We start from the raw sequence: 26,424 nt of genomic DNA, 5'->3' as shown, positions 1-26,424 counted from the left end.
CTCAGTTTGCAGCATCGTCTATGTAAAACTGTAAGGAAAAGATCAGCCTTTTATGCTGTCCTCCACTCCAAATGGGTTAAATGACAATGAGGCTTATGCATATTTGCATTCCCCTTATTCTTCATTTTCCATTCTCTTAAACAACTCTGTTACACACTTGCACCTGTAAAAAAGAAAAGAAAAAAAGAAAGTCCATTGTGCAATTTGTTCAGAACTCTCTCTGTGGATTAATTAAATGAACAAATAGCAACAACAATAACAAGATGTAACAAAACTGTAGCAATTAAAGAAGCAGATATTTTTGGATAGTGAAATGAACAAGGAAAAGATTTCACAAAAATACTGTAACCATAATAACCAATGACCCAAAACTGCTTTAATGGTGGCAGTGTATAATGGGGGCAGGGGGCAGCAAAAGAGTACCGGTAAGTTGATCTTACCTATTAAATTACCTAATGGGGGTAAAAGCCACACTTGCGGCAAAAGGACTTCAAAGGCATCTATAAAACGTACGTTGGAAAAGCTGAACTGTTCTGAGTTACATTCAAAGGCAATATATTTATATTTTTGAACACAAACTGGTACTTCTACTATCCTGAGTTTGAGCATGGCGCTAGTTTAATATTTCTTGCCACCTATTCCCCTTTAATGTGTCCCTTACAAAGCCTTGTTGGAGATATTAAACTGCTTTGGCAGGGACTTATTTACTGTATATTTTAAGAAAGTACTTAATAGTATTAGGGTGGTATATAAGTAATAAAAATATATACTTATTCCCTCAGCTCTTAGTCAAATAACTAGTTACAATAGTCAATGGAGGAGGAAATATGGCTTTATTAAAAATAATAATGTAGCATTGGGATAGCCTTTACATCAGATATATCCCCTATTTGAGTCATTATCATCCAATCAAGAGGGAGTTGAATTAAAAGATAGAACCTGACAAACTGTGAGATAGGGCTTGAACTGGGCTTAGCCAGGGTTTAGATAGGTGGTTAGTGGTTTGCTAGGCAGGACAGCCAATATCATCTCCCTGAGGGGAACAAAAAGCTCCTAGAAGGGGTTGAAAGTGTTTTCCTGGCTTAGTAGTACAAATAGCCATTCTAGGAAGACTTAGCTTAAACAGAACAGGTTTAAATTGGAGTTCTAAGCAAAATTCTTAATTTCTTTGGTAAAGTGATCTGACTGAAACAAAGTGGTGTGCCTTATGAAAGTAACCATTAAGCTTTAATCTTCACCAAGTGTGTTTAAATAAAATTCCAGTTTTGTTTCAAACATGCCTCATGCTTACGTTGATCCTCTGGTTGAGTGATACATGACCACAGGTTTTCCTTCCACATTATTAAAAGTCCTTGCTGCTGGATATTAATAAACACTGTTAAGTACTGAGAGACTTCTCAAGTGTGACTGACAGGGAGTGTCTCAGTTTTAAAACACCCCAAACCTGGTCACATTACTGCACTCTCAACTTTACTGAGAGAGTTTATGGCACCATCATACTATCAAACATCTGCTCCACTCCATCCTGTTCCATCTCTTGTTTGCTTCCTCTGCACTGTCTCTTTTTTGCTTTTGCTGACTACCTTCTCCAGCTGCCTCTAATCCTGTTCCTACTCCAGCAGCCCATGGCAACAACTCCACTTCCCCAAATTCTGCTTCACCTCAGTCTTTATATCTCTCCAGTCCTTATCCCTCTATTATTTCCCCTTTCATTGTATGGTTCTCCCAAACAACATCCATCCATTCACCATTTTTTGGGGGTATGCTGCCTTTCGTCAAAGGCAGCTTACAATGTGAAAAATTACATACTTACAAATCTAACAAAAGTAGTCATAAACAATAAAGAAAACATATAAAAAAGTATACAAGTAGAAAAAGTAAAAATTACCTATACACATGCTCTGATGTCCTGTGTCATGGAAAAAGCAGAGAGCATTTAGCCACTGTGATTCATGCCTTGGTAACTTCATGACTGGACTACAGTAATGCATTCTATGTGGGGCTTCCCTTGGGATTGGTTGGAAGCCGATGGTGGTACAGAATGCTATAACCTGGGCATATTACACCTGTGCTGAGAGATCTGCTTTGGCTTCCAGTTTCATGACGTTCTTCTTGTCCCCAAAATCAACATAATTTTTCATTATCCAAAAGTCATGACATAGAAAGACATAGAAATGACATGACATAGAAATGGAGCCCATGCACTCTAGGTCCATTCCAAAAAGAAGCAGCAGACATACCTGCAAGGTGACAATCAATCTTCCAAAGCACAGCAAAAGTCTTTGAAGACAGCTCAGGTAACCTGCTACAACTCTGGAACATCCTATCCCCACAGAGATAATTGCCCACCCACAAATTTGGGAAAATAAATACTGTATTTTTTGCACCATAACACTCACTTTTTTCCTCCTAGAAAGTAAGGGGAAATGTCTGTGCGTGTTATGGAGCGAATGCCTGCGGGTGGCGGGGGGATCTGCTGCAGTCGTGAGCAGAGGATCCATGGTTTCCCTTCCTTCCCTCCTCCATGGCTCGCTTTGAAACAGCAAAGCGGGAGAAGAGCCGTTGAATGGGGAGGAGAGAGGGACAGAGAGCCTGCTTGCTTTAAAGGAGCAAAGCAGGAGAGGAGAGGAGCCGCTTACACGATTGTAAGTGGCTCCTGTCCGGTTGGCTCCTTTAAAGCAAGCAGGCTCTCTGTCCCTCTCTCCTCCCCACTCAGCTCGCTAAATAGCATTATTAGCAGCATCCTTCTCCACACACCCCATGCGATCTCCTTGTCCCTTGAGTACTTTTTCTTCCCTCCCCACTTAAAATGTGGTTACAAAGCACAGATCCACATGGATCCTCAGGATTTTTGCACTGGGTCACCCCAAATTCACCATCAGATCACATAGCATGTCCATGGCTACATCTTGCACCAAAAAAATCACACACCCACTGTTGCCTGGGGTTGCAGTGGTGCAAAAACGTGGTTACAAAGCATGGATCCACATGGATCCTCACGATTTTTGCATTGGGCTACTCCAAACTCACTGTCAGATCACATGTCTGTGGCCACAGCATGATCCACAAAAATCATACATCCACTGTTTCGTTTAGAATTTTTTTTCTTGTTTTCCTCCTCTAAAAACTATGTGCATGTTATGGTTGGGTGCGTGTTATAGAGCAAAAAATACGGTAACTACTCAAGGTACTGCATTTCATGACAGTTTACACCACACAGCTACAGCCAAAAGCAAGCAAATGATTTTCAGACTGAACCTCCACAAGAAGAGGACAAATATGTTTACATTGTGTGCTCCAGGCAAACAAGTGCTTCCAAACAGAACTTTCTGACACACTGCCACATTTTCATACAGGGGCATAAGACCGAAGTTTTCACTTACACTGGCTCAACTGTAAATATGAGGGCTCAGTGTGCATACGATGCATCCCCTCAGAAGCTACCACTAGTCCAGAATCACTATCAGCATGTGGCATGTTCTGAGCCCACCTTCAGAGACATTATCTGTTACAAGTTCAGTGTCTGTGGCAGCTGATGGCACTGATGCATTGCTTAGTTACAAGACAGCCAGTGTGCTAGGACCTGTTAAGATGACCCAAGAAATATATGTTGACAAACTGACTCAAACTCTCCAAACTCATCAAGAAGTGTTTAAAGGAATTGAAAAGCTAAGAAGCAAGCAAGCAAGCAAGCAAGCAAGCAAGCAAGCAAAACTTCACATTCATGACACTGATTAGACAATGAAGCTGTCACAAAGACATATATATACCCTTCTCAGATGCAGTTTTAAGGTAGCATGACTGGTGTGGCTGCACTGGGTGCCACACTGCAGTGGTGAGAGGTGGCGTGTGTGTGTGTCGAATGTTAGCACCACCCAGGGTGCTACTAAAATCTGAGAGCCCAAAATCTGAGAGTTTGCCAATGCCCTTCTGCATTGGAGAACTAGCTGAAGAAAAATCAAAACTTCCAGAAGAGCTTGACAATACTAGTACAAGGTCTTACCTCAGGGTCTCTTGAATAGTAGCGGTCCAAAAATCAAAGCAACTAGGCAAAATCTTGATTTGTGTAGACACTAACAGAGAGACACATTATTCCTACTGTAGATTAAATTGTTGCAGACTTGAATGAACAACAACAACAACAACAACTTATTTATACTCTGCCCATTTGGCTGGGCTTCCCCAGCCACTCTGGGTGGCTCCCAATAGAATATTGAAAACATGACAAAACATCAAACATTAAAAACTTCCCTAAACAGGGCTGCCTTCAGATGTTTACTAAAAGTCAAGTAGTTGTTTATTTCCTTGACATCTGTTGGGAGGGCGTTCTACAGGCTGGACGCCACTACTGAGAAAGCCCTCTGCCTGGTTCCCTGTAACCTCACTTCTCACAGTGAGGGAACCACCAGAAGACCCTCGGAGCTGAATCTCAGTGTCTGGGCTGAACAATGGGGGTGGAGACGCTCCTTCAGGTATATTCCTAACTTGACTGCACAGCTGATCATCATCAGTTGGAGCTCCATCCAGATTCTAGGCACGTAACAAACTTTTCAACTCAGTCTCCATCACTACAAGCACCTCCATTTTGGAACTGCTTCTGCGGCAGAAACGTTTCAGAATGCCATACATGAATTTCTAGCTGAGAATTCCCAGGAATTCTTAATCTAAGTGATGACATTTTGGTATTTGGAATCACATCAGTGGACCATGATAATTGACTTGAAACAGTCTTAAAATGGTTGGATGAGGAGAACCTAACACTAAACCAAAGCAAATGTGAGTTCAAAGAACACATTTTGGATTTTGTTGATTACATGTTCTCCAAAGAGGGAATTTCAGTTGACCCCCCCCCCGCAAAAGTAATGGCTATACATGATGCTTAATAATAATTAGCATGGACATTATTGAAGATTTTCCATAGGAGGGTGAACTCTATGATAACATAAACTGGAGCCACTTTGGACACCATTAAAGGATGCTTTAAGGTGATGGTAGTGAGGGGGAAACAAGAAAGCAGGTCAACACTCTTAACTTACATACTATCAAGCTCAAACTGGCAGAGCAGAAGTGAAGATGGAGGAAAAGGGAGGGAAGGGGGGGAAATGCCATTTTGGGGTCCACCTCAGGTGCCAAAATGTCTTGGGCCAGCCCTGGATAGGAAGCACCATTTGGATGATGATGATGATGATGACGATGATGATGATTGCTATATATATCTTGGGCTTGCTGTCTTCTAGATTTTAAGAAGTTACGGAGGTATAAGTATAAATAAATAAATATATATGGGTAGATAGCAACAGAGGATGCCATTTCTCTTCTTATTGATGGCTGTCTTTAAATAAAAATCTACCTCAAGAATTTAAACTCATGGCCTCTAAACCATTTACTCTTATTACTTCCTTAAAAGTTGGAAGGTGACTTTCCCAAATTGTCAAATAATTTCTTCATAAACTCTGAAAAATAAAACAAATAATGTGTCAATGGTTACTACACAAAGAGGTTAAACATTACAGCTAATTTCCTCACTGAAATCCAATCCAGGGATTAGCAACAATGGAGAATCTGTTTTATTTGCATTTAATTTGTACCTTCACACTATTATCTCCTATGTTTTAGTTCCAGGAAATGTGGTCTCGGGCTATTATAACCACATTTCATGCTGCTGTTGCACTGTTATTTGAGCTCCAGGGCTGGAAACAACATTCTGAAAAAAAGCTAGCCTACTTTATTTTAATTAGCCAGAGTTGTATCTAAACAAAAATTAATAATATTGAGTATATCTTTCATACAGAGCACAAAATAATTGTTTTTGAGAGATAGCAATGATATAATTTTATATTTATAAATCTGTTATATCACTTTCAACTCATCCCTATAGAAACTGGCAATCATATGGACAATTAGTAACATGTTAATTGACTAGAATTGTTCATTTTTTTTCTTTTAAGAAAAGTACATTTATCTCCATGGCTTTATCTGAACCACGATCTGTTCAAGTCCCCCCCCCCCCCCGGCTTTTGTGTGTCAAATCCATGTATGGCTTTATACTGCAAATCCTATCTAGGGAAAAGGGTGAACAGAGAAGTGCTTCTGGAAAAAAAAGCATCCATTTAAAAGCTTTTAACTGAGGCAAGAGTGACTTCACAGTTTTTACACTTTGTCTTCTTGTAAAAAAGACATGGGGGCAGGAGGAGAGGAAAAGTGGGGCTAGTATGAAGTTGCCACCCGGTGCATGCTCCAGCAGTTCTTTCCTCTTGGCTGGTTTGGCGATAGTGACAAACACCCCCCCCCCAACAAGATAGGATTGAGCATTCACTGGGAAATGTTTTGTTCTTCCTAAAGGTTTTGGTGGATGACTCCCCCCCCCCAGCCCCTGCTGCTAGGAGGATAGCAGGAAGGAATGGGTAGGGAAGCTTGGATGGGACACGAACAAAACTGTGAGTCAGATCTTCCTTTAAAAAACATTTGTGCACAAGCATGCCTTGCTAGCTTTCCACAAAACACTGCAGCTCACTTTGTACATTGCCTCGCTGTGTGTTGAGAACTTACAAACTTAATCATTCCGAGCCAAGCCGTTTGGCAGAGAACCCAACCCTTTTCTAATACATAGGTGTTCGTAGCTGAAGTCAGCATTGCAAGAAGAAAGATATCTATCAATGACCCTCTTGTTCCTTTTTTTTAAAAATGTTGCTGGTAGTGTCACCCTGGTGACACTCCTTGGTTGTTTGGCTTAGCAGGGTTGTTAGGAATCCGTTCTTGCTCTTCTCCTCCCGAGGCTGCTGATGGGGATGTTTGTGAGTGGCCTTGTTGTTTCATAACTCCTGCTTTTGTAACACAATTTTGTAAAGTTGCTCAAACAACCAAAAGCCCTTCTGGTGTAAACGTAGCTGCTTTGAAACCCAGTAAAGGCATTTTTTTTGGGGGGGGGTTATATTCTGGAGAACACATTTGTATTTGACATAATTAGTGGTCTGCAAAATCTAAGTCTATCCAGGGGAAAACTCTCAAGACAACTGCTTTGCAGGTTATTAATGCTCAATTTCTGAACGTCAAACCCTGCACATCTTAATTTCTAGAGAATAAGCTCAATTGAACTTGCTCCCCAGTTATGCAAAAATTGCTCAGATAAAAAACCAAGTGGACACCAATGTAATGAATGTGGTTATTAAATTGTTTCAATTGAAAGAACCCTATTCTTACACCGTCATAATGGGAACTATTTATCCCTACTGATCGGCCTGTCTCTTTCTACTGAGCTCTCTTTGATCTTGAAGCATATTGCAGTAGTGTGTCCTATTGAAAAGCAAAACTGGGGCAATTTTAATGCTTTTGTACCTTACCAGTGCTCTATTTTTTCACTGTTTAAAAATAGCTGTTAATTATAAGTGCAGTTTAAATGTCTCAAGTGACCCAGAAATGCAGGTTGGAATAAGACAGATTGCGTGTCTCATATAAAACAGATGTACTCTCGCCAAACAGACCCAAGTCCTCAAAACGCGGCTTCCTTTCAGGTTATTTCAATCAAGTAGTGAACAGGTCTGGGCTATAGAGCTGCCCACATTCTAAACTGGCAAGAGACAACTAGACCTATATTTATCCATAAATGAATTCCCAACACATGGGTGTATGTTGTCATGGGTCATATATTGGCTGAGGGCTTTTGCCTTCTGCTTTTGAGGCCCAAGGGGCTAGATGCTTCATTTATTCTCGACCTCTCCTACTTCTTCTTGACATAGTCAATCTCTGTTTTTTTTTATGGAATATTCAGTGGTAATAATGATTCTGGAACTGTCAGCCTGTTTTTCCTTAAATTTCCAAATTACAAAAATACGAATAGTGGCAGATGAGCAGATAGTAGCTCAGATCCAAGTTCTAGCTGGATGCAACTACTTGCGTGCAACAGTCCATGGTCCCTATGAAATTGCACATCTTCTGTATCAAAATCCACATCTGGACAGCTGCATGGGGCTTACACAGATAAGGATCTGCATGCCATTCCACATCAGTTATGCAAGTGCATGTAATATTTTGCTTTCAGATTCGCCTTGCTGGCTAGGGGCAAATATGTGGACCTAGAACTGTATTCAAATCAATTACAGGCAAGGACTGATTGACGTGTATCCAATTGACATGCGATCGTGCATGGCACTGAACCCGGAGTTGACCCAAAAAATGTCACAAAAATGTCAGTAAAAGAGTGGAATGGGGGCAGGGTGGAACAATATGGGTCCCACTGATGAGTGGAGGTCTGGAACATAACCCCCATGCAAAATGTGAATTGTCTGTATCTCACTGGGAGTCTCAGGCAAATAATCCCAGTTCTTTATCTGTAAAATGGGAAAACTGAAGGACAAAGATCGTAGAACTTTTCACACCTGAAACATGTTTTCCTTTTCCCCCTTTGCTCATATTTTTAAACACTTTTCTTAAGTTAAATGGGAGATTGCTGGAGTTATAATTACATTTCCTTGTGCACTTTAAGATCTCTTCCCACACAAGAGTTTGCCTACAGAGGGAAGTTTAAAACCTACTTCTTTTCTGTATTAGTACAATTTTTTTTTAAAAAAATGATGTGTTATCTGAAGAACTCACACCTGAACAAACTTTTACTCATAGACATTTTTGGAAATGTAATATTAGCTGTCTTGGAGTCTGTCTAAAAACTTGGAGTGATAGAACAATAAATTAATATTTGAGAGGATACATCTGTTTTCCTGAATATGTTTGATGATACAGATGCTACCATCCCATATCCTGTAAGGCCATGTTCCTCACAGATTAATAATAATAGTAAAATGTTTAGGCATGCAATTCTAAAATTCCCTTCTTTTGAAGTTGTCACCCATTACAGGCAATTTTGTTTGAGAATAGGCTTGTCACCCAATTTAAGAACACTTACAGCACGAATAGTGATTGTATAGTTCTCCAAATGATGTTGGACACCAACTTCCATAATCTCATACCATTGGCTGTGCTGGCTGGGACTGATGGGGTTTTTAGTTCAACAATGTATGGAGGACTCCATATTGACTACCACTGTGTTAAACAATTTGCTGCAAACCACTTATTATAGAGAACTTGGTGGAAGTAAAGCTCTTTCTAGGGTTAGCATCTGTCCCAAGAGCCAGTGCAGCAATTCATATGCTTGGTCTGATATGTTGCTGCTTTGTTTAATGAGCTACTTAATATTGTTACTTATTAACAATCGTTCAGGCTGGACACTGAGGTCAAGCTCCGAGGGCCTTCTGGTGGTTCCCTCACTGCAAGAAGTGAGGTTACAGGGGACCAGGTAGAGAGCCTTCTTGGTGGTGGCGCCTGCCCTGTGGAACGCCCTCCCATCAGATGTTAAGGAAATAAACAACTGTCTGACTTTTAGAAGACATCTGAAAGCAGCCCTGTTTAGGGAAGTTTTTAATGTTTGATCTTTTATCGTGTTTTGAGTATTCTGTTGGGAGCCACCCAGAGGGGAAACCCAGCCAGATTGGTGGGGTATGTATGTATGTATGCATGTATGTATGAATAAATAAATAAATAAATAAATAAATAAATAAATAAATGCTAATAATAAAAACAAGAAATCAACACTAAACTGCTTAAAATAATTTATAGATTTCCCCAGGGCTGCATGAATTCTGTGTGCACTTATCTGGGAGTAAGCCTTTTGCACTCAATGGGACCTTGAAATTCTGATTAAACATGCATAGGATTGCTTTACCGATGTGTTCACCTGTTCACTTTCAAGAGTTAACAAGTCCTGTTTGTTTTGACTCAGTTAAACTGATTTCCAGAAAAAGCTTAGCTTCGTTAAAGAATGTAACAACATATAGCCAACTGAAAATTCATTGAGGGTGAATAAATATAACAGATTCAGCTGGGGCAACCCAGTGCAATAGGCTTCTTGTGGATCAGAACTAAGCTCCATGGAGCATATCACCAGTGGGGATAAGCTCACCAATCCTATCACCATTGTCCATGGCAATGCACATGATTTACATACTCAGAACTACCCAGGATTTCAGAGTAAAATGCCTAGGTTGATGAAACCCATCTGGAACGTTGTTCACTGGAAACACAAGGGTAGAACTGGCATAATTTATGTCAGAGCTATTTGGGAACAAGTCCAAAAACATCTTCTGAGAGAGGAAATAGCTTGTTACTCAAAAAGGAGAGCAGAGAGAGGCCACGTTCACACTGTAGATTTTAGGCACTGTGAAACCACTTTAAACAGTCTTGGCTTCCCCCAAATAATTCTGGGAGTTGTAGGGTGCTGAGAGTTAGGAGACTCCAATTCCTCTCACAGTGCTACACAGTGGTTTAAAAATGAATCCCTCTTCACAGGGTACTGTGGGAATTGTTGCTCTGTGAGAGGAATTTGGGGTGTGTGTCTCCAAATAAGTTGAAGCACCCTTAGCCAACTACAACTCTTAGAATTATTTGAGGGGAAGCCATGGTTCTTTATAGTGGTAGCATACTGCTTTAAATATATGGTATAAATGTGGTGAGAGAGAGGGAGAGAGAGAAGTGAGCTGTGAAGGTGAGGATATGGCTGACGAGAGGCTAATGTTCCTACACAGCATTTGGGGAGGAAGAGAGTTGTTGGAACAGGAAATATCAATAAGCCAATGAAGATAAGAAGGAGAGAGGCCTTTTTGGAAGGTAAACATTTCAAGATGGAAAGTGCAGCCTTGCCAAAAACAACAATGTACGGATAATTAAAGGAAAAAGCTAGCAGACATGCAAGGAAAAACTACAATGCCTACAGAACAGATGAAAAACCCATAAGTACATGACTCAGCATATTATTAATGACAACGAACAGGAAAAGGAAAAGAAAAGAAAATCCTCCACACATTTTTGCAGTGAGCAAATCAGTCTTGATTTGTTAAATTTAAGGAAACAGCATGTTAACCATGCTCTAAGTAGATATTTTACTTCAGCACAGGGCACAGAGCATGTAGTGCATTTAAAAGCTTAACAACAACAGCTATACCAGCAGCGACAGGACTACTGCTCCCCGTGTTGCTAGCCGTACTACCAAATGTGCTCCACAGAGAGTTTGTCTTATCAAAGTTTGATCTTGATGCAGGAAATTGAGCATCCTGGAATAACAGAAGTATCACTCAAAACTGGCTAAGGTTACGAGAAAGAAGGGGGTTGACTGTATTTACTAGAGATAGCTTCCAGATTTTGTTCCACTTCAGTCTTTTACAGCTTGATCAACATGTATTTCAGATCCTCTTTGAGGGTTTGTTTGTTTGTTTGTTTTACAATCAAGTGGTGTATAAATTTTATGAAATAAATAAATAATAGAATACCCTCCACCTGGAAACACAAAGTATCTGCTTCCTCCTTGTGTGTTTGTGAAGAGAGGCTATGTCCTAAATACATGTGTTATATTGTGCTACTCATTGCTGGTATCAAATGTTCCAATTTTACTACTACAATGTGACAAGTCCAGCTTTAGTAACTCTTACTTCACAGCTTTGAACTTATGGCTCTTTTGCTGCGCCCAAAAGGAGTTACATAATGACAAAGATTGTGCAAATTTGTGATACTGGTCTGTGTGGGCATCGGGTACCTTCATAATGCATGGTCTGGCTTGAAGGAAAAGATTCTGAAGGTAATATTTTATTGAGTGAGTCACCAGCTGCTCACATTGGGTTTGCTCAGAAATAAGCCAAGCCATTTCCTCTAAAACTGGGAAATGGCTTGGCTAATTAATTTTTGAGCGAATCGGAATTCCACCTCCACCCCATATTTGACAGGCAGGAATCACTTGTAAGTCCCAGTCCCTGGCTATTAACTGACAGCTTCTGTGGCCAGGAGAGATATTTCTTGGACATTCCAAGGAAGTTTGGAATGGACTGAGAAGCCTTATTCTATCCCACTTCAGTTTCACTTCTGTTCAATCATAGTTCCATCCTATTTTGTGTGCATTTTTTTTTGAAAGAACACATCCAAACCCTGCCTTTTAATTGCATGCACCTTTAATGCAAAACACACATTTTTCAATGCTTTATGCTACATGTTTTATGTTACACCTTACACTGTTTATGCCCGTCAACTGCTTTGATTTGTGGAACTGATTTCCCTTGTTGTTGCATCTGTTTAGAAAAGGACTGTTTTTCATCTTTAAATAGTGATCTATAAGTTGCTCTGGAAGCCATGATGAAAATCATTCAAATAATAAATAAATAAATAAATAAATAAATGGGCAAGCACATATTTAAAAGCACAGATAGAACTTTTGCATCTCTGCCACAGTGCTTTTCAATGAAGTCCATTCACACATTCAGCCTTTATTTGTGTTTTCTGCCTTCTACATGCTAACCTAGCTACTCCTCTGGTGTTTGACACTTCTACAAAGTGGAACGAAGGATAATAAAGGAGGCTGAAAGAATATTGGCAGTATTCCTGCTGTTCAGAATCAGCAGATAAATATACGTTAGGGCTTTATTCTGTTTGGCCTGATTTCTCACCCTTTCACACAGGCACCATTGCTCGTGATATATGGCGGAGAAATGTATTCGATTTCACAAAACAGGGATTTCATTAAAACAATTTGAAAGATGCTGAAAGGAAAGGGTGCAGCATGTGTAAGTTGAACTCGCTTTATATGCCTCTTCTTGGCTATACTGGAGGGGAGGGATGCTGTTACTTTAGCAACTGCAATAAAATATGGTACTTGTGCTCACAGCTGCCTCTGCATCATTGCCCGGTGCCCAATCCCCTTCTATTCACATCTAGAATGTCTCCCAGAAGAAATAAATATTATCATGCAGAATTCCTTTAGGACAACCTGACAGAAGTTAAATAGAATCCTTTGCCTTTCCAGAAGCAGAATCTTCATGTTGCCATCATTTCGTTGTTCACTAAAATATCAAGAGAATGAGCAATCTTACAGCATTTTAACAGGAAATACCCAGAAAGGCAATTTCTTTTAGAATTTCAATGAGCTTCAGGCTAACATAATCTGCAGAGGTTGGGGGGCTGAATATAAACGGAATATATCGGTATTTTAAAAAACACAATTTCTCAAAGAGAAAATAGAAAATATACTATCTGTAACACCCCCATCCTCACCCACAATACCAGATTTTGCTGCTGCTTAAAGCAAATTCTAATTCTTTTCTCTATGGGGGCTATATTAAAAATACAGTCAGATAATGGTACAGTGTCTTGACGAGACAGGCAGATACTTTTATTAATATGCCTCACAGCTCTATTCAGGTGAACCTGAACAGATATATATTATTTGGCACAGAATAGGAATTTCAGGTACCAGAGACTATAATTACGAGGTTTCCCCTTATAACTCTGCCAAATCTGCCTCATTTGGGGCCCATCAGTTACATGGCCTGCATAGGCAAACCTAGGGAGCTGCCATATAACCCATCAGGCAATTGGTCTTTCTAGCTTAGTATTGTCTGTGCTGATTGGTTCATCCTTGAGTTTTTAGGGGCTGAATCTGTGACCTTCCACATGCAAAGCAATTGTTCCAATACACTGCAGCAGTCACAAAGTGCAATAGGGTGGGTGAAGCCAACTTGTGTGCTTGTTAAACAAACATCATTCTCATATACTGCAGTCATAGACTCAATACCAGTACTCTGTGATTAGAAGTATCAAAATCTCCAGGAAGATCTAACATTATCAGGATGATGCAATTACTATCTAAGTGAAGATTTTTACTGTAATACTGTATGTAATAATAATAATAAATAATAATAAATTTTTATTTATATCTCGCCCTCCCTAGCCGAAGCCGGCCTCAGGGCGGCTAACAACCATAAAACAGTACAAAAGTACTGTACAGCCTGAGTGACAAATCTAACTTGAATGTCAGGATAGCATATGTTCAATGTGAAAATAGTAGGATCTAGATGCTAAATGACACAGAATGACCAGCCATTCCAGAAACTTTTCCAGAAAGAAAAAGGGATGTTAGCTGATCAGGGAGACAAGTGGAGTTTTCCCCCCAAAAGCCTTCGTGTTTGTTAAAACAGTTGATTCTGCTTTGATGGCTAATTATGGTTTGGCTGTAATAACAAAGAACAGTATATGCTGTTAGGAAGGACTGTGTAGGTGCAAAGCTAATTCACAGCAGCAAAAGTGGGCTCTGTCCTTGGTGTTAGAAGCAGGCCTAATTGTCTGCTTCCTATTTCACTCCTTTGTAAACCAGGCAGAGCTGTGCTTGTGAATCAGAAGAAGAGAAATCTTGCTTCAAGGGGAGTAAAGTCAGCCTACTGTTCTATGTTTCAGCAATGCTATTGACAGATCAACCATCAAGGTCAGTGGCTATACTCTAGAAGATGAACAATCCACAAGAGTTTGGGGTCTGCACCTCGATGATCAGTCCACCTCCTCTGTTTGTCCAAATAAAGGCTGAATTTATATTGATGCTCTGTGCTAATTTTGAATATCATTTCTTCCAGGAAAGGGCAAAACTCTCAAATTTATGATGGGCACAGCTATTTTATAGAATGCATAGAGGACAACCAAAAAGAAAAGGAATTAAATTACTGTACTGATTTTCATATTATGTGGAAGTCTTCCTGAACAATAGGTCTAGTTGCATCAGCATGATGCTGGAGTACAGCTAATCAAAATCCAGGAGTCTGTTGTACAGTACAGTGTAGCAATAAGATATCTAACTGAATCCCATTTCATTCCCAAGTATCATTGGCAACATTTGTGCTACTCTTTTGTCAACATACAGAGTAGAAAGGCTGGATAGAAGCAAAGTAAGTAAGTGTGGCAAATGTTTGAATACAATGTTGATTTCTCACATTCCTCTCTGATCCTGAATCAGAATGATATGAAGTCCTAAGAATACTTTATTGAGAATAAGGCAGCTTTTCATCTCCCCAATACTAGGAGCATAGAAACAAACTAAAAATGCCTCCTGGCGCCATCCTCAAGTTCATTTAGGCACTCAGTACTACTAGGCAGTGCTTTTTTCTGGGGGGACGGAGGGGTATGCATACCCCAAAGCATTTTGTGAAGCTAACGGGAGAAGAAACTTTTTTAAAAAATTAAAAAAGAAGAAACTTTTTTAAAAAATTAGTTTCTTCTCTAGCACGGTGAATCATCAGTTCCATTGCTACCCCTGATGGCAGCCTCATTTGCTGTCACAAATGAGGTCTCCTGTTTCCTGAGTCTCAGATGGAAGCAAGCGATTAATGTGTGAAGTAGGAGTTGCAATCTAGCATGGTGATTGGTCAATTTTGTTGTTACCACCTCCGATGACAGCTTCATTTCCTTTCCCGGTGATTTTCTTGAGTCAAAATGAGAGTACAGTGGTACCTCAGTTTATGAACTTAATCCATTCCTTAAATCCGTTCTTAAACCGAGGCTAGCTTTCCCTAATGAGGCCTCCTGCCGCTGGTGCCCTTCTACCGTTCGGCTTCCATTTGTAGACTGAGGTAAAGTTTGCAAACCAGAACATTACTTCCGGTTTTGTAGAGTTCGTAAACCGAATTGTTCGTAAACAGGAATGTTCTTAAACCGAGGTACCACTGTATCCCTAAACATTTTTAAAGAAAAAAGCACTGCTACTAGGCATTCAATACTACTGTAAGGTTGCTGAAAGGCTGGTAGTATACAAATAATCCAGAGTTTTGTCTGATAAAAGTTCAAATGTTAGCCTCTCTCTTGCCCAGAGAATGAATAAATTACATTAGGGATCTTTTGGAGAGGAATTTGATTTGCAAAGGGTATGTTTCTTCTATGAATTAATTATTTCTAAAAGTTTTTAACCCCTGTGGGGTTTTGTAGCAGCATTTTAACATATGTCGCCAAAAGAGTTCTTTCACTAAGGAGCTTTCTCCACACTAATCTGCTTAGTCAAAATCTCAGGGTTCTGCATATGCATGTTAAGTTTGTAATTTCATCTTTAAACATGCAAAAATGTATTCCAGAGCTGCTATCATTGTATTCCTCTTGATTTGTCAATGGAGTGACTACTGTAGGTGACTACTGCTGGGGCAAACAGTGATAAGAGCAACTGCTGCTGAGCTTCTCCTGCAGAAAGCATCTGTAAGACTTAGTATCATTGAACAGCTGCTCACATGGACCAAGACCACTGACTCAAACAACCAAACTTGGAACATGATAATGAAGCTAGATTGTCTGAGAGCTGACAGCACCGTATTTGCTAATCTGTGAAAGAATACACTGGACTGGGTTTTTCCCTCAACAGCAAACTTCTTTAATTCTAGACTTCCAATACCATTGATAAGATATTGTAACACATTATTTAAATTGGGCTAGCCAGTGGTTGTGCCCTCCAAATGTTGTTGGACTCCCATTTCCATCCCCAACTTTTTTCTGGCAATGCTGGCTGGGGCTGATGGGAGCTGGAGTTCAACAACATCTGGAAGGCACCAAGGTAGCTGCTCCTGACTTAAGTAAACATCATTTTCAAGACTGCTACTCTTCAACATGGCAAAATTTCTTTTTGATCAGTTTGGACACTTGTCAAATGCCCCAATGTAGGAGGAATGCTGGTAGGTAGTTTTCAGTTTGTTTTATGATGATTTCCATGCTTACCCAATAATGATCTATCACAGTGCTTTAAGGAGAAGAACCAGGATGCACAATTCATAAGCAGCAAAAGGCCTCAGGATACGCCAATGACTTGCTAGCCATCCAATCTGGAAACTCGAAGAGGATTCAGTTGATAGAAACTGAACTGCCTTTGAGTATTAAGAATTTGCTCAACAGCAACAGGAAAACAGAAGTTTCATCAGTGGTGACAATGCAGCCCAGATCTTGATGCCTTTTAAAAAATGAAATGATTAAAAAAGAAAAACCTTAAGAAGAAAGAGTATCCAGCTCTACTTGCTTACAACCCAAAAATCACTATGTAAACTCTATCCTATCTTTTTCTTTTCCACATTTTTTTACTTGTTGTTCGTTTAAGTTATTATGCATATAGAACAACTGACATTACCAAAGGTTAGATACAATATTCATATTTGGAAAATAAAACAAGTCTGATTTCTGTAAGTGTTTGTGAAAATGGCTCCTCTTTATTTACGAACACATTATTCAGAACTTCTGGGAAGTTCATCTGCAGAAACTCCATTGAAATTAATAGGTGGTGCCTCTATGCTAAGGGAAGAGGATTCAATTGCCCTCACGTACACACTTCTCTTGTTATTAAAATCACTACACATATATTTTGTATGTGGTTAGGAGAGGCCTTGGTTTCAACAAATGGGTCTGCCACCCTCACATGTGGCTTTAGCAAGCTTTATAATAATTTTACCTATCCTTTCTACTTCTAACTTTCCCTCAGATTGAGATTCCTTTATGAGCTTTCCAACTGTTTTTCGGAGGGGAATACTATCTTCCTTTCAATCACCAACTGGGCCCACATAAAATGCACTAAGAAGTCTTTATACATACATGGTGTGTGTGTGCACGCGTGCACAACACACACACACGATTTAGTTACATTCCACAAGGTCAAAAATCAACATCAAAAGCACAAAGACTTAGTGGATTCACGCCTTACTTATCGGAAATCACCACACACAGTCAAATAGTGGGTGACTCATACCTGCTGTTTCTTGACTCTGGGTTAAGCCAGGAACATAAATAATGTCAATCCGCTCAAGTAAATTTTACACAGATTACATCTGAATTGAGTTATATGGCATGCTTTATTTTACCCAACAACTGAAATCGAGTCATCTGTCAGAAAGATTTTTTTAAGGGTGAAGAGTAAAATAAGGAAACAGACAATGTCTTCATGGTTATAGAGTGTCTTCTCTTTTTTGGTTTTACCTTAAAGGCCACATGATTATTAAAGATGAAATGATAACTTAATTCATATAATGCCACCACTCTGCTGGAGTAAAGGAATCAGTTTCTTCAAGGCAGCATTTATAGCCCTGGCACCTTCCTTTAATGTTCCTTATTTCTAACATTTATTTCCTCCTCAGAACCAGCGTATTGCAAAATATCTGACCATAATGCTGGAGTTCCTTAATCTGCAGACTGATAGGATCCGGCAAGAAGCAGCAGCATGAAGATGGTTGAGTTAACCATGGCTGCTTCTTCTGTTTCTCATAGTGTGCTCACAAAAGTTGCATGAACAGGTTTATCTAGTTTTGGTGTGTTGGATCCACTTCATCCTGACTGATACACATGGGACTTAATGCACTTCTTTCCATATGATGTAAATGATGACTAACTTGTACTATTGATTTTAAAAGGTAAAGGTACCCCTGTTTACCTTCCCGCCGGAGCGGTACCTATTTATTTACTTGCACTTTGACGTGCTGTTAAACTGCTAGGTTGGCAGGATCAGAGACCAAGCAACGGGAGCTCACCCCATCGCGGGGATTCGAATTGCCGACCTTCCGATCGGCAAGCCCTAGGCTCAGTGGTTTACACCACAGCACCACCCGTGTCCCTACTATTGATTTTAGTGAGACCTAAATTTAACAAACTTTATTGGGATCCAACCCTATGAATTTATGTATGTTACTGGTCTTCAGTGATGCAGATATTTAGTGTTAATTAACAAGATTCACTTGTGTCTCTTGCTTCAGCACATGCCTAGGCATGTTTCATCCTTGCAGCCAGCACATTACCCTTGGGTAATGCTTAACTTGAGAACAAACGGCTCATGTAATTTATAGCAGCAGCTTCTCATTGGAGTTTTCTTTAGGTTTTCCCCTACCCATTCTTTGAATGATCAGCATCACTTTGAATCCTACGGATAGCTCTCATATATGTGGGCATGTGTGCATGCGCTGATAGGCTTCAGTCAGTTACTAATATGCTGTTTGAATGTCCACACTGCATCTTTGCCAATAAGGTATTAAAACCACGGCACCTAGCAGAACATCTACAGCCAAGTGCAAAATGCAGATCGAAAGCTAAATGCTCCCACATTGTGCACTATGTGTATTATTTACTGGTATTCTCTGGACTAAGAATTAGCCTAGGTGTTAGCCTGTGCAAAATGCTTTTCTGAAGTTAGATTTTCATTTGTTCATTTTGCAATGATTTTTCACAATGCGCAGGCCACACGAATCTCAGACAATGGCCCCAAACTTAAATCTGTGCCTACAACACCTGAAAAAGAAATCTAATTCTGATTTGTGCGTGTGGTTCAGGTACCTGACATTCAGAAATGGGTTCATACAAGAGGGCTGGCATTTTGTTATTATTATTATTCTCTGTGCCAGAGTTCCTTTTAATGCTTTTGAAAATAAAGTTTAAATACAATCAATTGACATGCAGAGATGTTTGTTCCCGTTTTTGAAGATAAAGAGCTCCTTCTCTTAAAAGAAATTGTAGCAACCAAATACAAAATGCTATTTTCATTTCACAAAATGAAATGTAATTGTTTAGAGCTCCCCCCCCCTTACAAGAGCACTTTGTAACCAAAGGGAAGAAATATAGTGCAATCTGCTATGTTTAATGATGACAAAATATCTTTAGATTGTATCTGTTTTTGAGCATTGCCACCCCCACCTCCATTGAGTATCATGTCCTGTAGATGCAGCCTCCAGACAGGTGAGATTCACATTCCCGTAATGTGCTGTCCCATGGCTGTGGGTAGATTGTGTGCCTCCCCTGATAGAATGGTCAAGCTAATTCTAGTAGACATCACAATGAGTCCATGGGAAGGAGCCTTGCAATTGGCCCCACCATGTGGATGCATCATTGACACATAGCTTCCATCCATGTGGGAAGGCATCAAAGACGATTGACTCTCAGATGGTTGGCTGCTGCATCAGTAGAGCACTGAATGCTAAGGAGTGAAGGGGAGCTCACTCCCTTGGACCACCAAAGGTTTCAAAGCATGCGAGAAGCAAGATACCTCGCTCAATTCTCTCTCCTTTATGCCAGCTTCGGATACAAATGAAAGCAATGAGGGCAATGAAATCTCATTGGGGTAAATGCCATTTTAGATAACAGAGACTGAACAAAATTGACCAAATATAATATTGGTGGGATCCCTCCACTGCATCCAAAATTTAGTTCCAAATCCCCCTTTTTTGTAGCAGTTCTAAACATGTGGCAGTAAATTACAGTTTTTGTGTTTCAGCTTATTACTTTTCAATGTTTCTGCCTAGTGCATAAAAGTAAGTAGTGAAGCATCACACACATCTGAGTGGCACCACGAGCCCCTGCATGAAGTGCACATTGATCCTCTGTGCTAAAAAGCTGCATTTTCATACATAACTAATGAAGAAGTTTCTAACTTAGCCACTTTCTGATAAACAAACAAACAAACAAATAAATATGAGGTTAGAAGTGCAGACAGGTCTGTAGTTTGAGAAGCAACTCCTCAAATATCTTCCTATTATGAACTTCAAGTGTGGGCACTCCCATACCTTTCAACATTTCTCTGATGAAAATAGCAACACCCTAAACAACAACAACAAAAACAACAACATCCCACCCATCTGACTGGGCTGCCCCAGTCACTCTGAGTGGCTTCCAACATACATAAAAAATAAAAAAACATTAAACATTAAAACAACTTCGCTATACCTTCAGGTGTCTTCTAAAGGTTGTATCTCCTTGGCTCCGATGTTGCATAACCTGCAACATTTCTCCAATGAAAATAAGGACGTCCCACCATACCCAGGACGCAGGTGGTGCTGTGATCTAAACCACAGAGCCTAGGGCTTGCTGATCAGAAGGTCGGCGGTTCGAATCCCCGCGACGGGGTGAGCCCCCATTCTTCGGTCCCAGCTCCTGCCAACCTAGCAGTTCAAAAGCACGTCAAAGTGCAAGTAGATAAATAGGTACCGCTCTGGCAGGAAGCTAAATGGCGTTTCCGTGTGCTGCTCTGGTTTGCCGGAAGCGGCTTAGTCATGCTGGCCACATGACCCAGAAGCTGTAAGCCAGCTCCCTTGGCCAGTAAAGTGAGATGAGCGCCGCAACCCCAGAGTCGTTCGCGACTGGACCTAACGGTCAGGGGTCCCTTTACCTTACCATACCCTCCAGCATTTATCTGATGAAAATAGGGATGTCCTAAGGAAAAGCAGGATATTTCGGGATCAAATCAGAAACTGGGATGGCTTCTGTAAATCCGGGACTGTCCCTGGAAGATAGGGAAACCTGGAGGGTCTGCCCTCCACCCCACATTTAGATTGGGACTGTGCTGGGAGCAAAGGGTTAAAGCTCCCCCTCCATGGCCTTGATCTGGCTTAAGCTCCTATTTGTTAAATAAAATCATGCTAGCTGTCATAGTGAAAGCTAAATGATGAGAATAATGCCATGTCTAGTTTGGTCCCAAGAGAAGATCTGCACTGGCTTTGTAAAATGTATTTTACACCTACACTTCCCCTCTTCCTTTAAGTACGTTAGAAAATGTTTTATTTGCAGAATTGGGAACATCAGTCGTTCATATTGAGATTTTTCTCCACCTCTGCCTAAGTTCAGTCCTTCTATTTACTTTCTGTGTTTCACAGCACATGCTGTTGTTTCAACATTTCATTTGCGGAATCGAAATGGAGGAACAAATAAAGGTACAAATTGTGAAGTATAGCCAGAAGGCTTTGACAGAAAGAACAGCAGGACTACTTCATCTTTATAGCATTTGATTCAGTGACACTGCAACTGACAAGGTTTCTGCTCTGAGCATTTAATTCTGCAATTTAAAGTACTATTCAACAAAACATAAAAGGAAGTATGTCTGATTCAGTGGTCATACACATTCTTCGCAAAATATAATGTGACATAAACCCTATTGAATATGATTTTACTGTTAATGTTGCTATTTTGCTACCTGTCCAACTGCTATGCATATGTATGAAATACAGCTATTATTGCAGTTTGCAGGTGCTGGGGCCTCAATCTTTATCAGTGAGCAATTAACAATCCATTATCTGCAATAGGAAGTGAGCTCCGGGGTTTTAAATTCACCATACAGTTGTCCATAAACTGTGTTTATGTTGCACAAATGAAACAAAAAGTAACAGCACAAGGAGTAGATTATTCTGAAACCAACCAATATTGTTTGGTCATCACATTCTTTTCCCATTCCATTATATTCTGCTAACTACCTCTTGCCTCATCAGGTTGGGGGAGAATGAAAAGCTTTTGTAGACCGATATGAATCCATAGAAAAGCTGCCGAGACTTTGAATGAGGACCGTTATAGCTTTCATAATGGCTTTTGTAATTGTGTTTTAATATTTTGTCCTACTCAACCTTTTTAGATAAGGTAAAGAAAGGTAAATGAGTATGCCAAAATCAAACAGCAGGCCACCCATTTATTTGTATTTAAGAAGGTTTCTGGATTATTATATAAAGATTTACACTGCACTGCTTTTATAATTTTGGAGTAAATAATGGGAGAGAAACTACACAGCCACAGTTAAAGAGGAAGAAATGGCTTAGGTTGCAATCATGTGAGTGCTTATGGGGAAAAGCTCCAATAAATGATCAATCAATTACGTGTCACTTCCAAAAAATCAGCTCCCATGCTTGGACTTGCTTCTGTGTAATTATAGATAGGATAGGGGAAAATAAAAGTCATGGCATCAATTATCTTGGTAATCATAAGATTCCTGAAAACATGCCAGAATCAACCAAAAAGTTGGTCATGCAGGAGGAACTTCATTGCACCTTTGCATGAACACTAACTCATAGAGTAATTATGTGTCTCTGCATGCAGGGAAGTCCCTAACTCACAGGAGGTTTGAGACCCATCGGCTACCCTCACCTGGATTAGGCAACCTGTTAAAGCCATTCCCAGGGTGTGGCCGCTGTCACATGCTGACAGCTTCTAGGAGCCACAGGTGGGAGCTGAATAGAGGGTGGGGACCAGAGGTGGACAAACAGCCCCAGAAGGAGCACAATGTCCCCCCCACTAGAGGTACTACCCCTCCCCTAACACCCCAACCCCCACAAACATGCCCATTCATTGTTTTTAATGGAGCTACAGGTTTATGTTATTGACTGAGGCCAGCAGAGGCAACTGGTGTCTGGAGAGGCAACCAGGAAGAGGACCATTCCAATGAGACTGTCTGTGGACACACAATACCCTGAATAGTCCATATTATGAGATTGGCTGGCCTCCATGCCATTCTCTTAGGCTGGTCCACCAGAGCACCCGGACAACTTTTCCCCATGCACCACCATCAGTGACCACTGAAGTGTTCCCTCTTAAGACCAGCTCTTTTCTTGCAGCAGCACAGCACCTATTTGCTGTTTTCAACATCTGGGTATACATGATAGTTTCTGAGGTGTAAGGTAATACATGTGTTTTGTTATTTATCTGTTCAAAGCGTTTATATCTTACCCTCCCAAGGTTCAAGTCAGCTTTCAACAGTTCATAAACATTAAAAGTAACATTAATAGCAGTAATAAATACCGTATTTTTTGCACCATAACACTCACTTTTTTCCTCCTGAAAAGTAAGGGGAAATGTCTGTGCGTGTTATGGAGGGAATGCCTATGGGTGGCATGCCTACGGATTTTCCTCCTCTAAAAACTACGTGCGTGTTATGGTCGGGTGCGTGTTATAGAGCGAAAAATATGGTAAATACCATAAAATCAACAGTGGCAGAAACACAGGGCCTCAAATAATGCCCACATAGCAGCCCCAGGCCTTTCAGAGGATGTACATTGTGCATTCTCTCTGAAAAGCTGAACAAACAGACCTGTTTCAAGCTCCACCAATGGAGTCATTACGTAGCCTGTGAGCAGCTATGGTAAAGATCCTTACCACAGACAGCATTTCTAGCAGTCTGGACGCATGGAGCAAGATGTAAAGAGTATCTGGGCTCATATAAGGAGAGGTGGTATCTGAGGGAATGGGGGTCTCAGGCCATGAAGAGCTTTAACAGTAAGAGCCATGTGGAAATGTCACCTAGGCTGCCCTACTCTTCCTAAACGAGCCTTCGGCCCTGAGGTGAGGTGGAAAATGTTGTCCCATGACCAGTGTTGAAGTAAGATTCAATTGTCAGCCTGGCTGGCCTTTGTATAATTCCACTTACCCCCTTTTAGGGGTGCGGCGGCTTTGAGGAACGGCCAGCGCCTCTCCTCCTGCTGATGATTCAGGGCTGTGTGTCAGGGTCTGATCCTTGCTAGAGCACAAGCTTCGGCTCTTTCTCCCGGCTTGAAATCCTGCTCTGTGACAGCCTGCTGAATTGGCAAATGGCAGGCTGGCTCAGAGGGCTGGGCTATCCTTCCTTCAACAATGAGGCTTCCTTCAGGTCCACTCCTGGGGGAATTTAAAACAGCCCGCTTCAGCCCCTGACACCCAGCTCTTCTTTGTCAGATCAAGTTTGCTGAACTTCGTTGGATCAAGTTCAGCGCAAGACCAGGGGATTTTTCTGGATAGCAAGCGTGGGATCTACGAGTGCGGCCAGTGTTGAAGTAAAATTCAACTGGCAGCCTGGTTGGCCTTTGTACAAGGATTTGGGGAGAAGTGCTTTCTTGTCCATTGCCTCAGGTGGCAAAATGTCTTGGGCTGGTCCTGCACTTTACAAAACATGAAAAGAATTAATTTCATGTTCTACATATATCTTGTCTTCTTCTTTCTAGATAAGATTAGCATTAAGTGTCTAATAATCATGAGAGAGACTGTACAACAAACACACAAATTGCTTGGATACAAAATAACTAGCAGATGCGAGCTGAAGCAAGCTGAGGCCAAATGTGCACAATTGACTCTGTGTTAGTCCTTGATCCACCTACACAGCCACAACACCTCCTGCCAATTATTTGACTTAAGGTTTTAATCATCTCTTCTCCTCTTTGCTGTCCTTCATATTGACATGAATAGCTTTCACAAATGCCTGTGCAGTGGGCATTATTAACATTCAACAGTGTATTATCAACATCACTGCTGCATCTTTGAATTTTTGGGCATTCACACATATGCGTGGGATTGCCAGCATTTGCATGCTTGACAGCCACCAAATCTGAGACATTAATAGTCACACACACACACACACACACACACACACACACACACACACACACCAGGTTCTGAATTTGTTCTACAAACAAGATAGAAAAGATAATTTAAGTAACTTCAAAGCTACCTAGGCCAATTTGTGTGTGGTACATGCTCCTCCCAGCACCCCAGTAAAGACTGCTTATTACTTGTACAATCTCCATTTAATTTTTGGTTGTTTTGGCATCCTGTTGCAATCTGTGCTCAGCTTCCAGACTGTGTTGTAGGAAAATGGGTGTTTTGCCAACCTCGCCACTATGTTCCTTAGCACTAGCACTAAATGCTTTGTGGGGATCATGAATAATTTTGGAAATCCCCATCTGAGTTGTTGACACAATCAGCACCTTTCAGTTCCATCTGATTTTTTTTTTAAAAAAACGTATATCTGAAGTTGTACAGTACATTGTTTAGGTATTTAGCCATTTCTGAGAACAACCTGCGTTATACTGCAGAAGAAGAGCACTTGCTGTGTGCAAAAATAAATAAATAAGTCACACATTTTCCTCACTTGAATAAAAAGAAAGCGGGTGACTACAACTCCCATCAGCCAAAGCCATCATGGGTTATGCAATGTTAGAAGTTCAAAGTTGAAAACATATTGAAAGCATGAGAGAATACACTGAAACACTGGGCGTATTCCAGCCAAAGTTAATAGCTTTTAAATCTCATTTATTTCATGGGAGACATTTGGGAACATGCTGAACTGACTTTCTAAGATGAATGGGACTTTATGCTGCTTAACATTGGCTGGATTGAGCCCACAATATCAGGAAATGAAAACTGAAAATAATTATAAGAAAGATATGCCAGCACAGATGTAGTCTTTAAAGGAGGTCTTTTCATGTTTTGACTTATGCTGCTCCATACACCCACTCACCCCAGCTGATTTTTGTCACACTTTTCAAGAGGGTTTCTAAACCAGAACTTAATTAATGTTTAATAAGACCACCATTTTTTACTTATACTCTGCCATTAGCTATCTAAAGTGACTGTACCTCATTAGGCTGAAATCTTGTGGATCAAAACCAGCTTAAAAAATGTAAAAAAAGTAAATCTCAAAGAAAACATGCACCATTAATAATCAGTAGATTACATTCAACCAACAAAATTATTATAATATTTTATTTTAAAAAGCCAAGTTTGGTTGCAGTTGACAGTTAAATCTCAAAGTGTACCTCTGGTGTATAGTTAATGGGGTTGTAAAAATAGTGTTTTAATGGGACTGACAGACATACATTCTTCCAACTGCAAAGAATAGACATGCTGCTTACTCAAGACCCAATAATATCCTAAGCCAGCTTCGGATGAATCATACATTCAATTTAAACAGAGACACCATTTTACAAATGTGAAAGAATTCAGTGCCCTGATTTCCTACTAATCAAAACTTCACAGCTTTTTGTCAGAGGAAGACAGGGGATCCAAACAAAAGAAACACACATAAAAGTAAATCAGGCAGAGAGAATACATAAAACAACCGGT

The 26,424-nt window shown here is 40.4% G+C and overlaps 1 long non-coding RNA gene across 1 annotated transcript; it reads left to right on the top strand.

The window, feature by feature from the left end:
- Positions 1–19,722: 19,722 nt before the first annotated feature.
- On the top strand, positions 19,723–21,674 carry LOC309514415. Its single transcript, XR_014211979.1, has 2 exons — positions 19,723–19,918; positions 21,447–21,674. It is a non-coding gene; the product is annotated as an uncharacterized lncRNA (long non-coding RNA).
- Positions 21,675–26,424: the final 4,750 nt, after the last annotated feature.

The sequence above is a fragment of the Podarcis vaucheri genome (assembly GCF_965113315.1).
Source record: "Podarcis vaucheri genome assembly, chromosome: 11".
Classification (NCBI taxonomy): domain Eukaryota; kingdom Metazoa; phylum Chordata; class Lepidosauria; order Squamata; family Lacertidae; genus Podarcis; species Podarcis vaucheri.
This window is presented reverse-complemented; position numbering and strand designations above follow the sequence as displayed.